The sequence below is a fragment of the Acomys minous genome (genome assembly GCF_964271855.1).
Source record: "Acomys minous genome assembly, chromosome: 13".
NCBI classification, from domain to species: domain Eukaryota; kingdom Metazoa; phylum Chordata; class Mammalia; order Rodentia; family Muridae; genus Acomys; species Acomys minous.
The window spans coordinates 50,392,022-50,408,143 of NC_140495.1; the positions used below are offsets into that span (position 1 = coordinate 50,392,022).

General features: G+C 42.8%; 1 pseudogene across 1 annotated transcript; it reads right to left on the reverse strand.

The window, feature by feature from the left end:
• Positions 1-12,253: 12,253 nt before the first annotated feature.
• LOC311581789 (peptidyl-prolyl cis-trans isomerase A-like) lies at positions 12,254-15,273 on the reverse strand (annotated as a pseudogene). The gene is made up of 3 exons: positions 15,266-15,273; positions 12,630-13,003; positions 12,254-12,450 (listed from the first exon to the last, which is right to left on the reverse strand). The product of its transcript is annotated as a peptidyl-prolyl cis-trans isomerase A-like (transcript).
• Positions 15,274-16,122: the final 849 nt, after the last annotated feature.

The following is a 16,122-nucleotide window of genomic DNA, read 5'->3' on the forward strand; positions in this document are numbered from 1 at the left end:
AGATAAACTAATGACTACACACACACACACACACACACACACACACACACACACACACAGACACACACACACCCCAAACCAAATCCCTTGCTGAGATAAACCAAAACCAAGACAAAACAGTTCACCATCTGGAAGCCAAAAGCAAGTGACTCTCTGAATTTGAGTCCAGCAAGCAGCTTACCACCATTCATAACTCTAGTTTCAACAGATTTGACCTCTTTGTCTGACTTCTGAAATACCAGGCATGCACAGGGTTCCCAGACACACAGGCAGGTCGGTAAAATCTATGTACATCTTACCTTGTAAACTGTCCTGGCAGATTGCTTTCTTGAAAGTATTTCGTGGTTGCTGTATGCTCCCTGAGGATTGTGCCCACTCCTCTCCATGAACCTTCAGTTGACCATGAAGGTCTAGACGGAGCCACATGTTGCTGGACTCCTCTTCCAAGTGCATGCATGACTGGCGATGTCCTTTGATAACATCTGTTGATAACATTGACCTGAAAGGCAAAGCAGCTCTCACTAGGATTGCTTAGTTCCACCCCAAGCCAGGTGGGAGGCGCCTTTCTGAGTTTACTGACAGTGCTTTAACTTGCCTCCTGGGCTGGGGACGTTTTGCACACCTTTAATACAATCACTGAGGAGGCTGGAAAAGGGTAATCTCTGATTTGTTGGCCAGCCTGCTGTATTTACTGAGTTCCTGGATTGCCATAACTACACAGAGAAGCTGTGTGAAAAAGAAAACAAGAAATGGGCACCTGCATTTATCCTCTGACCTTCACATACACAGATCTCTTCCCCTGATCTGGAACCACAAGATCCTCTAAGGAGCCTCATATAGCCCTCAGGGAAAATCACAAGCCCAACCCTTTACTGATAAGAAACCTATTCAGCAGGAATCCAGAGATTCCTGGAGGTAACCAGCATGCTGAGGACCTAGGCTAGGGTGCTAGCCTTAAGCAAATGGCCTTTAGTCATACCTGGAAATGCTGGGATTAAATGTATGCACTGCAGCTGACACCACCTTCACGTGGTGCTGAGACTTGAACCCTGGTCTTTGGAAGAGCAGTCACACTGCCAAGCATTCTCTCCAGCCCTTTGTCTTCTTTTAAACAGATGTTGTAACCCTGGAAATCAGTTTGTTAAGGAAGGTGGAGTCAAAAAACAGGTGAAACACTTACAGACATAAAATAAGAGCTAGAGAAAGAGAAGAAAAGGGTAGGACTAACAGGTCCAAGTTTCAATCACATTACAAAAAGAACACCTTGGGGGGGAAAATAATAAATTAACTTTTTAAAAAAATGGCTCAGAAGAGCACTGGCTGTTCTTAGAGTGTCCCTAACACTCTAAAATGAGATCTGGTGTCATCTTCTGGCCACTTAACAGAATGCAGGCAGAAAACTGTATAAAAAAATAGATACATCTTTAGAAAGAAAGAAAGAAAGAAAGAAAGAAAGAAAGAAAGAAAGAAAAAGAATCCTTTGGGCAGAAAACCCTGGGTTTCTCTTTACTCACCTGGAGCCACAAAAGTGCAACCAGTCAGAATTACCTGCAGCCTGATAATTCATCATCTCATTTACATAGTTAAAATTGCATGATGGGAAATGGCAAGCAAATTTGCTCACCACAACCAAACAAGGACTCTTTCAGGATGGCTACCCAGAGACCATCAATCAAATGCAGACATGACTCAATGTTGTTTCACAAGTGTCACTGGTCTTTTTGTTTTGTTTTGTTTTGTTTTATTTTGTTTTGTTTTTTCAAGACAAGGTCTCTCTGTGTTAGCCTTGGCTGTCCTGGACTCGCTTTGTAGACCAGGCTGGCCTCGAACTCACAGCGATCCGCCTGCGTGCGCCACCACGCCCGGCTTTGGTCTTAAAAATATGGAAATGATAGGATGTTAATGATTTAAGATCCAAAATGTTTATGTAAGATGGTTGAATCTCCAGCTTTTTTTGTTTTGTTTTTGAGACAGGGTTTCTCTGTGTAGCCTTGGCTGTCCTAGGATTAAACTCAGGTCCGTGGACTTAGCCTGTAATCTCTGAGCCATTGCTCTACTCTTGTACTCACTTTGTAGACAGGCCTAGCCTTAAACTTACAGAGCTCTGCCTGCCTCTGCCTCCTGAGTGCTGGGATTAAAGGCATGTGCCACCACGCCTGGCAATACTTGTGTTTTTATATTAGTTTTAGTCCCTCTGTTTTTAATCTGCCTGGGTAATCCGTTTTAACTTCTCATGAATGTTCTCCTGGCATAATAAAGCTTGGTCTTGTACTGTGCACACCCAGAAGGGACACACACACATCTGCAGAGACCTGTGGACCTTGGTTGTCAGTTACTGAAAATCATATTTTGGAACAGGTTTATTTCTCTTTTGATTTAGCCTGGAGCTATTCATGTGGAGCAGGATGTTCTACTCCCTGATATCTACCCACCTCTGCCCTCTGCCTGCAGTGCTGGGAGTAATAGTGAGCCAGCACCTTGACGGGCAGCTTCTCTCTTTCTTTCTTTTCTTGTTCTTTTTTTTTTTTTTTTTTTTTTTTTTTTGAGATGATTTCTTTTGTAGCTGTAGCTCTCCTGGATTCACTTTGTAGACCTGGCTGGCCTCAAACTCACAAAGATCTATGTGCCTATGCCTCCCAGGTGCTGGGATTACAGACATGTGCCACCATGCCCCGCATCTGGGGCAGTTTCTTCCTGATGTCCACAAACAATGAACTATTAGCTCATTATAAAATATATTTAAGTATAGGAGATCAAATGTGCCTTTCCTTTTTTTTTTTAAGATTTATTTATTGTGTACATAGGGGCTCTATCTGCATATATGCATGCCAGCCAGTAGAGGGCGTTAGACCACACTGTCGATGGTTTGGAGCCACCATGTGTTTGCTGGGAACTGAACTCAGGACTTCTGGAAGTGCAACAGATGTTCTCAACCTCTAAGCCTTCTCTCCAGCCTGTGCCTTTCCTTTATGACTAAGGTTGGGTTTGTTTTTGAGAGAGAAGAGGTGCTTGTGGTGAGGATGACTGAAGTCATCAAGCAGCTGCAGACCAAGGCAACTGTGGGAGAAGACACAGATCAGATGCATTAAATTCTCCTTTCCACAAGGTGGCGCCCCACACCAGGTAATACACATCCTCATTTCTTCAGGTGACACGCGTGACCACCTTTGGCCAGAAGAGGTCGCAGCAACACCACTCTTTTGTTCCCACTACCACACCTTACAAAGTGAAGTGTTCTGGTTAGACGGAGAAAAATAGTGTTTTATTTCCTGTCACTAGTGTGAATTACGAGTTGACAAGGAGCCTTGTTCTATCATATAATATTATATTGAAGGTTTTTGTTGTTACTTACTAATATAAGAGTATGAGCCTAAAAGAGCCAGAGGCAAATCATTTTTATGTGCAGATAGTATAATATTTACGAAAGTACCAAGATCATTGAAAATGACATTATCAACATAAATAAAAAAATTCAAGCTGACTGACCATTAATTACTATACATAAATTTTGTAGAAAAAAATCAAAGCAAAAGCATATACTAATGAGTATTGAACAAAAAGACTGCAAGTACTCTTTATTTTTAAATTTTATTTTCGTTATATTCTGTGTGTGTGTGTTTCTACATTTTTTTACAAATATGTAAAAGTATGAATGCCTGTATGACATGAACAAAGTAAAAATGTCCTGAGGGAAAAAAAGAAATAATAGAGGAGAAGAGAAAAGGGAGAAGAACAGCATTGTGTGGGTGGGTTGGGAACATGCCCAACATACAGTACATACTTACATAAAGTTACACACACACACACACACACACACACACACACACACACTTGTGCAGCAACAGAAAAATTGCTGTGTGTGTGTGTGTGTGTGTGTGTGTGCGTGCGTGCGTGCGTGCGTGCGTGTGTGTGTGTATGTGTCTCTGTGTACCTAACAAAGGGCTTTGCTCTGTATTTATTGACCATCACAGAAAGCATCACATGGGCAAGGACTGAGCAATACTTTAATGAAATCTTTAACAGAGTTTTAGAAGATATTAAGTCACTGACACCAATTGATTCCAACTGACTCAGAGACCAAAAATTACTTAAAACAGCATTGTTTATCAAGTAATACCTGAATGCTGTATTCAGTATTTATGGTTAATATTCATTTATAAAATTTTCAACCTAGCAAATTATTATTAGAACACATATGCATTATCCTTTGTCAGGACATGGAAAAGTACTGTGGTTTGAATAAAGTTGGGATCCTAAATGCTCATATAATTGAATGTTTGGTGTCTGGTTGGTGGAACTGTTGGGAAAAGACTTGTAGATGTGGTCTCCTCCCCCCAGGAGGTGTGTCACCACCATGGGTAAGCTTTAAGGTTTCAGAAGGCCACACCATTCCACACTGCCCCACACCCCACCCCCCCAGCCACCATGTGCTCTCAGCTACTGCTCCAGCATCATGCCTACCTGACTGCAGCTGTGCTTCATGCCAGGAGGGTTGTTTTAGGGTTTCTATTCTTTCTAATGAAACACCATGATCAAAAAGAAAGTTGGCGAGGAAAGGGTTTATTTGGCGTACACTTCCACATCACTGTTCATCATCAAAGGAAGTCAGGGCAGGAACTCTAGCAGGGCTGGAATCCTGAGGCAGGAGCTGATGCAGAGGCCATGGAGGGTGCTGCTTACTGACTTTTCCCTCATGGCTTGCTCAGCCTGCTTCTTATAGAACCCAGAACCAGCCCAGGCATGACACCACTTAAATGGGTTGGGCCCTCCTCATCAATCACCTGCTCTCAGATGACTTGAGCTTGTGTTATGTTAACACGGTCATGGATGGACTCAACCCCTGAAACTGTAAGAAGCCTCCATTACACGCTCTCTTCTCTAAGCTGCCTTGGTCAGGGTGCTTTTTCACAGCAGGAGAAGAGTAGCTAAATCAAGCACATAATCTAATATTATAGCCGTGTGTTAGGGTCAAAGATGTTTATTACATGGAAAGGCCAGGGCAAGTAAGTTTGCTTGTTACACTGCTGCCTTTCTCTCATTTTAAATAATTTATTTTTTTATGTATATGAATGCTCTGTCTGCATGTACACCTGTAGGCCAGAAAAGGGAATCAGATCCCAGTATAGTTGGTTGTGAGCCACCATGTTGCTGGGGAACTAACTCAGAACCTCTGGAAGAGCAGACAGTGTTCTTAACTGCTGAGCCATCTACCCAGTCCCTACATTGTTTTCTTAAAGGCAGATTAAATAAATAGGCTGAGTACCCAGTAAAATAGCAGTCTTAGATGACATCAGTGCACTTTATTAGCTTTGGCTGTGGGGTCCAGCAAAAGTTTCAGTTCCAGTCTCTTCAAAAGTAAAAGATGTTTCTGTCATAACACACTGACACCGTACACTAGACACAGAGTTTGAAGTGTAGTCACCTGCCACTTCAGCACGTTCTCGTTAAGGATGGATGCCCTCCCATGTCTTAGGCAGTCTCATAGAACCACAGAGGAATTTAAAATTCATACCATTTGGTGACACTGTTCAAGTCTTACAGCCATAAAAAAAATGCATCTGAGTACGTGATGCCTGCTATACAAGAGGAGAGCCCATTATCCAACTCCCAGACTCTAGTCTGTGAACCAGTGTGCCTGCTATGAGCAACAGCTATGGACATTCAGGCATCTCTTTCTGGACTGTGTCTTCTGAAAGCTGCTGGCCTTGCTGAGGGCCTCACATGCTGTAGATTCACAAATAAGTTTACAGACTCGGGGCTCCCCATTAACCCCCTCAGACAAGCAGGTATTCTTTAACCTACTGAAGAACTGCAAAGAAGCCTATCTACAGATCAAAGAGCCTCCTTTTCGAACCACCCCCTGCAGTTTTTTACTAGAAGCCACTTTTACAGCCCTGGCTGTAGGAAAATTGTGGTCAGTTTAGGTTTTCCTCCTTAGCTGCAGTGCAGCCCATTACTAGAGAAGGAATCCTAGGCTCCCTCCCCTCTTTCTTCTTGCAGTCCTATGAGCTGCCTGAGCCACCAGCTCGGTGACCAGTGAAGGGGATTCCGCATCCAGTTCCACATTCCATCCTGGACCTTGCCAGAGCAAAGACAGACATTGACAGGGATGGGATGGAGGGAGCTGAAGGTGCTCACAGAAAGAAAGCAGGTTTTCACCAGGATTTCCTTCTTTAGTACCCTAGGAATACAGACGGGGCAGGCGGGGTTACAATGATGGCAGGAGGCCACAGCAGAAGGTCTGATGAGAGCTAGAGATGAGACTGAGGGATTGGACTTTGTGGGAAAGATGAAGATCTGCAATTAGCCTACTTATTTCCCCAATCTGAGTGGTCTGTGGGTTCCCACAGAGTGCCTGCTAGGACGGGGACCTGGGAGAAAGCAGCTGGGACCTGGGAGGAAGGAAGCTCACAGACTGTGTGATCCACTGGAGATGGAGAGAGAGAGGGGAAAGAAGGCTGCAGTGGGTGTTGTGCCGCAGCCCTGGGGTAAGTCTGGGGGTTAGACTAGTGAACTTCAGTCTTCTGTCCCTGAACTGGGATCTATACATCCGAGAATTTGGTCCAGGTTAGTAAGAGCAATTGGATCAAAAGGAGCAGAGAAAATTCCTAGTGAAGGTTTTCAGCTTTAGAAGAAATTAAAGAATTAATAGTGATAGAGAAAGGTAGGAGACTCAACTACATTCCTTTTTTAGTGGATAAGCCCCTTGTCTCAATAACCTAGTTTTTTATATGAACACCAAATAAAGTATATATTATTTTAATATTCTGTAATATTAATAAGATCTGACCAGACCATAACATGACTTGTTATAGAATTTTCCTGAGAGATAAAGTAGAAACATAGACCTTTACATGTGTTTTAAGGAGACTCTAAGAATGGCTTGTTCCTAAGGGGTCATCTTTTCTGATGTGCCCTCCAACTCAAGCCCTTTATCTGGAATCTTGTTAGATAACAGATGGTCTTAGTTGCATCTTCTGTGATGAGAAGATGTGCAGTCTGAAATAAGTGTTGCAGTACAGCTCTATGGCAAAAATTAAAAAGAATTACGGGGATGAGAATTTTCCAGGTGATACTATTTAAGCCAAAGAAATTCTCTTGGTGCCTGTCTCTGCATCCCTGCCAGGGACCAAACGGCCCGTGGCTGACCCCCACCCATTCAGCATCTGCAGCAAACATCCTGCTTGGCCACTCACTAGGCACGCAAGGCATCCGGCTTAGCCCTGAGAAGAGAGCGATCCGATCCTGAGATAACCACAGAGACATCCTGCTTTGCCCCAACTAGGAAAACCCCTCCCCCTGCAGATGTTCCCAGGGCTCAACCCCAGAAGATTCTGTACTTTTCCATTACCCTCCTTGCTTACCCCTGCCCTCCCTAAAGCAGGTTTTAAAAAGCCTGCCCTTACCTTCAATAAATGGCTCTTGACAAGCTACGGTTTCCCTGAGCCCTGCCTCTCTCTCACCCATTTTTTATCCACAGGTTGTGACCCTCCTCGGCCCCCCAATAACTGACCAGCTGGATTGGTCACATCCCAAGTGCTGGGATCAAAGGCATGCACCACCACACGCAGCCAGTCAACAGCTCTGGGGAAGCATCACTCATATGTCATGATGTTGAACCTGTTTATACTCACCATTTGGGTCAATAAGAAATGATGCTACTCTTGTCTTACTAGTGGTTCTTCCATTCCAACATCTGTGATCCAAATTATTCATCAGCCCCAATGTGGTCTTTCTACTTTTTTTGTCTGTTGTCACTTAGAAATTGGTGTTGAAATTAGAAACTTTATGAATCACTAGGTAAACTGCAAGAGTTAAAACATGTACATGAACGATGACAATTTACATTTCACAACTATCAAGATATTTTATAAAAAAACAACAAAAAAAAAGGAATAGCTAGCACATTGTGTTAGCATACTGTGCCCAGTCTGCCTAGCAACCTATGATGTCATTACCTGCCTGCCAATAGGTAAGCCCCTGCTCAGGATTATATAAAAGTACAAACCTCTTACCTCCCTCTTTTGTTCCTTTCTCCTCTCTTGCTGTCTTTATTTCTCTATCTCTCTTCCTGTCTCTCTCTTTCTCTCTGGGGTATCCTTCCCCTATGATAAGCTTCTCTATGTCATATCTGTTGTGTGGCTTATAGTTCATATTTAAAACATTGAAGAAACTTAACAGTTCTGAACTCTGATCTCTTCAGGAACTAATGTTGAGTGAACAATCAGGAAATCTGTGTGCTCGCTGTTTTCTAAAGTCTCACTGCTTTTCTGACATACACCAGTTCAAAGGAAATCATCAGTTAGGGACAAGGGGATCTTTTTTTCTGAGTCATTTTCTCCTCATGTGCCTGGAGGGATTTTTCTCCTCAGTTCTGAGATGCCTGCAGCACAGCAAAGGGAAGAGGCTGCCTAAGACAATGTGTTCTTCAGTGTGTTCAAGTTGAAGAACAGTCCCTCAAACCCTCAAGGAGCACAGAAAAGGCTGCAGAAGCCTTTGTCTATTGTCTTTTGTCTTGGGAGAAAGGAAACACACACCTGCTGGAGATCGTGCCTCTGTCAACACTGCCTTTTATTTTGCTCCCCATGTCTCCAGCAAAGGCAAAACAAAGCAGGATGGAGAGGCTAAGCCCCCGTGAAAACCATGACCTGCAGTGAGACCCTCACTCCCAGGACAGGAATGCAAACTGAGAAGTGTAGCTGGTTAAAGGAGTAGAGGCCAGCAGGGGAGAGTAGAGGCTCAATGACCACCTGCTGTGTTTGTATCATGTAATTCCCAGGTACCCAGCAGGTGTTGGAAGAGATGCTGCTTTGACATTCTCTGGTGCAAGGTCTCAGGCTAATTTAGTGCTCAGTGCCTGTATCTGGGGTCTCTAGGCTGGAAGATCTTTAACCCTAGCTAGAAAGAGGACAGGGTCTCTCCATTTAAATTGTTTAGTGGGCTGTGATCAGAATAGAAGCCCCTTCCCATGATTCCCATGTCTTCAGGGATGGGCCATGCTGGTCTGTTATCAATTAGAAAGGTCAGTGGGAGCCCTGGTGTAGAGAACAAGTAAAACAAAGAGGTGAAAATGTAGTAAAACAAACAAAAACATGTATGTTGGTAGCGATAAGTGCAACAGTGCGCTTGCTGTGATAAGACGTTAAGTTGTCCACCTGAGCGTAACAATAAGCGTAATACAAAATGAGTGACATACTCCAATACCTCATTGGCTAAAAGGGGCCATGATTCCTCCCCACATAGATAGGGTATATAAGCGGAGAACAAGGCCACTTCCGGCTGGCTGTGATGTTTACACACTCCACTGTGCTGACCCCAAATCCAAAGACCCATCAGAGACCAGACTAGACTGGGGCCCTGACCGAGAAGAGGAACCACACCGTGAACCACTCAGCGCACCAGGACAGATGGCGAGCCTGACCTGTGAAGCCATCCATCAGACGACAGGTGTACTCAGCAGATGAGGAGCGGTATTGGGATGTCTGCATGAGGTGCGATGAGTGAGTGACTAATAAAGCATCTGGAAAATCTCGATACTCATTTCCTTGAGGTTCTTCCTTCCCTCGACTCACGACATCTGGTTAAATAAGTCTAGCAACAGGCTTCCATTTCTATTAGTTCAGAGCAGGCCCAGGGCACCATTTTCTGGGGCAGCCAACCAGAGATGATGTAGCACAGGCTCTCTAGCCTAATGATTACCTAACACCACCCCTCAGGAACACCCCTAAAAGCCTTTAAAAACAGCCTACAAGTTCACGGGGTGGGGGGATCCCTCCTGTATGAACAGTGACCCCAGTTTGTTGGATCCTACAGAATAAACGTTGTTTGTTGTTTGCATACTATTTGAGTCTGGGGTCTTTTCTTCAGCACGTTCGGACCCTGACATTTGGTTCCCTGACCAGGATGTGGTGAAGCCTCTTCCTCAGCTAGTGGAACTTTTTTACTGAGATCTTCAGCATCAGGACACAGTGTGACAGAGGGGCTTCTTCCCTCTACTCAGAAGACTGGAAGTATATGATTTTAGTACAATGAGAGACATTTTAAGCAGAAGGTAATCAAAGGAAATTTAAATTTTTGACCTTGGAACTATGATAGGATCATATAGTGGAATATTTTAACACAGTTAGACTAATAAATTAGAGCTCCATTGACCAGTGTCAACACTCTCAACAATTAATAGAATAATAGCATAGCAACAGGAAGAAAACATCTTTTTAGACATATAAACCTTCATAACTTGCATTTATCAACTTAAAACACTTTCTTAGACCTTCTAACTTTCTTAACTTGCACGTATCAACCTTAAAACATCTTCTTGGACCATCCAATATTCATAAAACACCTTAGGCCTCCTAAAATTCATAAAACATCTTTATGGAAGCCTTAAGACATAGGTGAAATTGCTGTAAGTCATCACTGTCCTTTGGCTAAAAGAATGGTAAAAAGAAGTCTGGTAACAAGGTGGACTTTATCTAGACCTGACAGTTAAAGCTTGGTCTCCTGCATATGAAGAGGGCTGGGAAGTTAGCTGAAGCCTGTTTGTCTTCAAGCTGAGGTCTGTGAGTAAAGCAAATCTGTTTGCCATTTTAAATAAGAGATTTAGTATCCAGTAGTTTTAACTAGCTAATAAGTTGACCAATGAACTAACATGGTAGATTACTTTGGGATAAGCAGCCAATTCTATGCTTTTTAGCTATCAAGCTAATATCATCTTTGCTGTCAATGTGATCAGAGTCCTGAGAACTTTGTAATCTAAAGGAATCTGAGTATTAATAAAAATGACAGAGATGACTAGTTAGTCATAGTCAACAGTAAATACACATTTGCCCCAGTTGTCCTCTCTGGCAGCATGGCACCATGGGTAGAGACAGTCTGGTATCAGGCACAGAGGACAAGAGGATGTTTCTGTGGAAGATGAACATGTAAGAGACTGACCTCACCATGTTTCAGCAATGTGAGACAATGACTCTCCGGGTATCCAGTTTGAGCCCTAAGAGAGGGTGAAACATTGGGAGCAGTTTTGCTCACTGGTCAGTATACCACAATCCAGGGTTGAAGTCACCTGCCATTGTGCTCAAATCTTCTGGAACTTTGGGGAAGTGCTGGTATGATCTGAGAATCTCTGTTTTTCATAATAAGTTTACACATGTTAAATGCGTCGTGTCCTCCCGCCGGCAGGAACGACGCAGACACAGGATCCTTCTCAATTGCGCTTTATTGGGAGCATCCTTGAAGATGAAGCGAAAGACCCCGAATGCCTGTGAGCACGCCGTTTAAATACTGTCTGGACGTGGCGTGTCAAAGTCTCATTGGTTACATTTGGATGCCTCATTAGCCTGCCTCATTAGCATGCCCCATGAGCATGCCCCATTATCATGCCCGCAGTCGAGTGGGCATGTTGGAGTGCTTCATTTGCATACCCCTGTTTGGGAGGGGTGCATTGAGAGGGCTTATGTCTGTGCATGTGCGGGAGTGGTAACAGTTGCCGTCTCAGGTCGCCACCATTATCGGGTGTGGCCGCGCCTTACAAAATGCCGTATTCAGCAGATCTCTGACAAGTTTCAGGTTTAGCATATTTGAGTTACATGAGCTTTGTATCTAGTTATCTGCTCTAAACTATACTTTGTAAACATAAAATAGAATTTTATGATCTCATTATATGTTTGACTTTGAAAATAAAATTAATCACATTGGTTCTTAGCATGACTAAAAATACATTTTGAATATGTTAAAGGACTTCATCATTTATAAGACCTTAATAATTAAAGACTAGGATTTTAGGTTTTATTCATATTAAGATGGAGCCCTAAAACCATAAACACAGGGGGCTAGAAAGATGGCTCAATGGTTAAGAGGACTGTCTGCTCTTCCAAAAGACCTGGGTTCAATTCTCAGCCACGACATGACAGCTCACAACTCTCTGTAATTCCAGTTCCAATGGCTCTGACACCCTCACACCAATGCACATAAAATAAAATAAAATAAATTATTAAAAAAACTTAAACATGGTCCATAAAAAGAGAGTAGAACATTTTCTTGTATGAATAATCACATCACATTTATAGGGTTAAATATGCTTTTTTTCCTATTTACTTTTTATTCATAATCATAAACTTAACTCTGCAATCCAGCTAAACTTGGAGAGGAATGAGGACAATATGGAACCTAAAGAACTTCATCAAGAGCAGAGATTACAGGCTACTGCAAGCAGATGAGGTGGGGGGCTCTCCTGAGCTACAGAAGGAGAGGTCTGATGGGTAAGATACCCGCAAGTCAAAAGAATTACAATTGTCCACAGTCTGGAATGGTGACCTTCTTGCTGGTCTTGCCATTCCTGGATCCAAAGCACTCCATGGCTTCCAAGATGCTCACGCCTTCTTTCACCTTCCCAGGGACCACAGGTTTGCCACCAGCCACCCAGTCTTAGCAGTGCAGATAAAAAACTGGGAACTGCCAGGCATAGTGGCCCATACCTTTAATCCCAGAACTGGGGAGGCAGAGGCAGGTGGATCTCTGTAAGTCCGAGGCCAGCCTGGTCTACAAAGCAAGTCCAGGACAGCCAACCAAGGCTACACAGAGAAACCCAGTCTCAGAAAATCAATAAAATACTATAAAATAAAAAAAAAAACAGGGAACCACTTGTGTTTGGTCCAGTGTGTGCCACTGACAAGATGCCAGGACCTGTATGCTTCAGGATGAAGAGTTCATCCTCAAATTTCTCCCTATAGACGGGCCTGCCACCAGAGCCATTATGGTGAAGTCACCACCCTGGCACATGAATCCTGGAATAATTCTGTGAGAGGAAGAACCTTTATATCCAAATCCTTTCTCTTCAGTGCTCAGAGCACGAAAGTTTTCTGCTGTCCTTGGAACTTTGTCTGCAAAAAGCTCAAAGGAGATGCAACCCAAGGGCTCACCATCAACCACAATGTTGAAGAACACGGTAGGGTTGACCACGGCTACAGCAAGCAGCGACAGGGGACAGTGGTGTCTGCAAAGCCAGCTAAACAAGTTTTAAGGCAGTGATTTTTAGGATTCGAGTATGAAGGTAGAGCATAACAATCTAGTTTTAGCATTGTAAACAAATCACCTGCGTGCCATGCTGGGTCACAGGAGAAAGCGGAGCCTGAGGTCAGGGCAGGGATGGGTTCAGACAGGAATGAGTGAAGACGCCGAGTGAAGTTTGGAACAGAAGGAAATTGTGGTGGGAAGTGCGTAAGAATGAGATTGGTAGAAAGGATTCCACACTTAAGACAATTCTGGAAGAGTTCTCCCAGCATGGGCCACCAATTCTATGTTTAAAAATAAGAAAATAAGATAAGAAGAAATAAGATGCCAGGCAAAATGTATTAGATGAGGAATTTATTAAATGAACATGGAGAGAGAAGGAATGGGGGAAGGGGTACCCCAGCGAGAGAGAGAGAGAGAGAGAGAGAGAGAGAGAGAGAGAGAGAGAGAGAGAGAAGAGAGAGAGAGAGAAGAGAGAGGGGGGAAGAGAGAGAGAGGGTGGAGATGTGGGTCTTTCCTTTTATATACTGGTCAGGGCCACACAATGGCAGCTAGGCAATGACATCACAGATAGGCAGACTGAGGCAGACTCCTAACATACACCACACCTAAGTAGGACTTAACAGTGAATAATAGATGATTAGTAGAAGACAACAGATGGTTTAATTAAATGCCTTGCATATTCTGGATCAAAACTGGGTAGTATCAGCAAGCAAATCATTGCTGAGGGAATTGCAAACAATTTAGGACTCATGCTAGTCTGAGACACAGGGAATTATAACACCAAGAAAGTAAAACTGAAAAAGGCAGGAAGACTCGTTTATATTGTTTGTGTCATTTACAGTCAATGCAGATTACTAGTGACTTAAGGGAAACTTCTGTAAATTATAAATTACATATGTCATATCATGGACAAATTCTATTTTAATAAATAACCTTTTTAAGAAACTGGGTCATACTGGGAAAATGTTGTGTTCCATAATGATATGCAATATGAAGTTCAGGAAAGTTCCCAGCACTTATATTTAGATATCTTGATGCTGAAGGAGCTTCAACTTAATGGCTGTCATTTTATTATGGACTGTTAAAGATAATTGAGATGTGCAGATTGTCAGTTGCCTCATGAATGGTTCTGATCTTTTTTTTTTTTTTTTGAGACAGGGTTTCTCTGTGTAGCCTTGGCTGTCCTGGACTCACTTTGTAGACCAGGCTGTCCTTGAACTCACACCGATCCACCTGCCTCTGCCTTCTGAGTGCTGGGATTAAAGATGCACGCCACCACGCCCAGCTTTTGAATGGTTATATTCTTAAGTATCCTTGACTGTGCTTATGGTCATGATTGATTGCCACATGGGCTTTATTTGGCCTTCTATATTTGTTTCAAAATTAAACAAAAGATGAGAAGCAGAGTAACTAGAAAAGAAAAAGGTTAAGGAAATGGCATATTTGAAATATAATATTGGATTAAATTTATTTCAGTTCAATATCTAAAGTTACATAATTTAATATAGTTCATGAAATATGTTTGTCTGATGTGTATGTAATATTGGTTCAATAGAGTATCTAGTCTATTATTATTGTGTTTTTAAGATTGATACTATATTTTTAATTTAAAAAAATTAAACTATAACTACATTGTTCTCCCATTAACCTTTCCTCCCTACAACTTCTACTTTGCCCACCTCCAAGGACCTCATTATCTTTAGATGTTTTTCTTTTTCATCTGTACCAAATATAAAGTGTTTGTGCAGTTTAATAAAAGACAGCAGCTGTGAGAACTAGACTACACAATGACTGTGGCCTATAATGTGTATAATTTCATTCCTAACCTTATAGATTTAAGAAAATGACGGATAATACACACTCACAGCCCAGTGGCAGAGGTGGCTCTGGAGAGTCTCTAAGAAGAGAAGGACAAGGACATCTCCAGCATGAGAGATAAATTGTGTATGCCTAAAATGACGTTGACGTTTTGTTCCTTCCTCAAGTAGCAGCAATGTCCCTGCTTCTGAGCAGGACAGTGACTTTGCTCATTGCAAGAAGAGCTTAGCGTTAGAGCTGAAAGAAAGCTCCACCTAAATATGAGGCAGGTGTCTGAAGAGCAGTTTCAGCTTAGAGGTCAGCAATGTGAAGAGCAGTAAAGAAAGGAGGCAAAAGGTTGCAAGGTGACTGAGTGGTGTCCTTACTTGAGCAAATTAATACATCTCCTTGGTACATGGTACAGTTACTGATCTAGTAAATGCCTTTTTCTCAGTACCTGTCCATGAGCACTACCAGAAGCTTTTAGTTGGCACTGCCAGAAGTAGACATTTACAGTTTTACCTCAAGGATATATTATCTCTCCAACCCTGTGTCATAACTTAGAAGGGATGTTGATCATCTGTGTCTTCCATGATATATCATATTAGTGCACTGTATTGATGATATTATGACAAATGGGCCAAATGAGCAGGAGGTAATAACCATTTTAGACTTATTGGCAACATATGAGCATCAAAGGATGGGAAATAAATCCAATCAAAATTCAAGGGCCTTCTAACTCAGTGAAATTCTTAGGAGTCCAGTGGTGTGGGCTTCAGAGACATTACTTTCAAGAGGAAGGAAAAGTCAGTGCATTTGGCCCATCCAACCACCAAGAAAGAAGTACACTGTTCAGAGGGCCTATTTGGATTCTGGAGACAGCACATTCTTCATCGGGTATGTTACTCTGGCCAATATGTCAGATGACTCAAAAGTTCCTAGTTTGGGGGCAAGTGATGCGTTGCAATAGGAGAAGGCTGCTGTACCAGTTGCATCATATGATCCAGCAGATCTGATGGCACTAGAGGTGTCAGTGGCAGACAGGAATGCTGTTTGTGGCTTTGGCAGGCCCTTGTGGGGAACCACAGAAGGCACTTTTGGGATTTTTGAGCAAGGCTCTACCACCATCTATGTCCAACTATTTTTCCTTTTAAAAACAGCTCTTGGCCTGCTACTCTACCTCAGAGGAAACTCAACTTTCGACAGTGGGACAGCAAGTTACCATGTGGCCTGAGCTGCCCATCATGAGTTGGGTACTATCTAACCCACCCAGTCATAAAGTAGGACACACACAGCAGCAACCTATTATCAAAT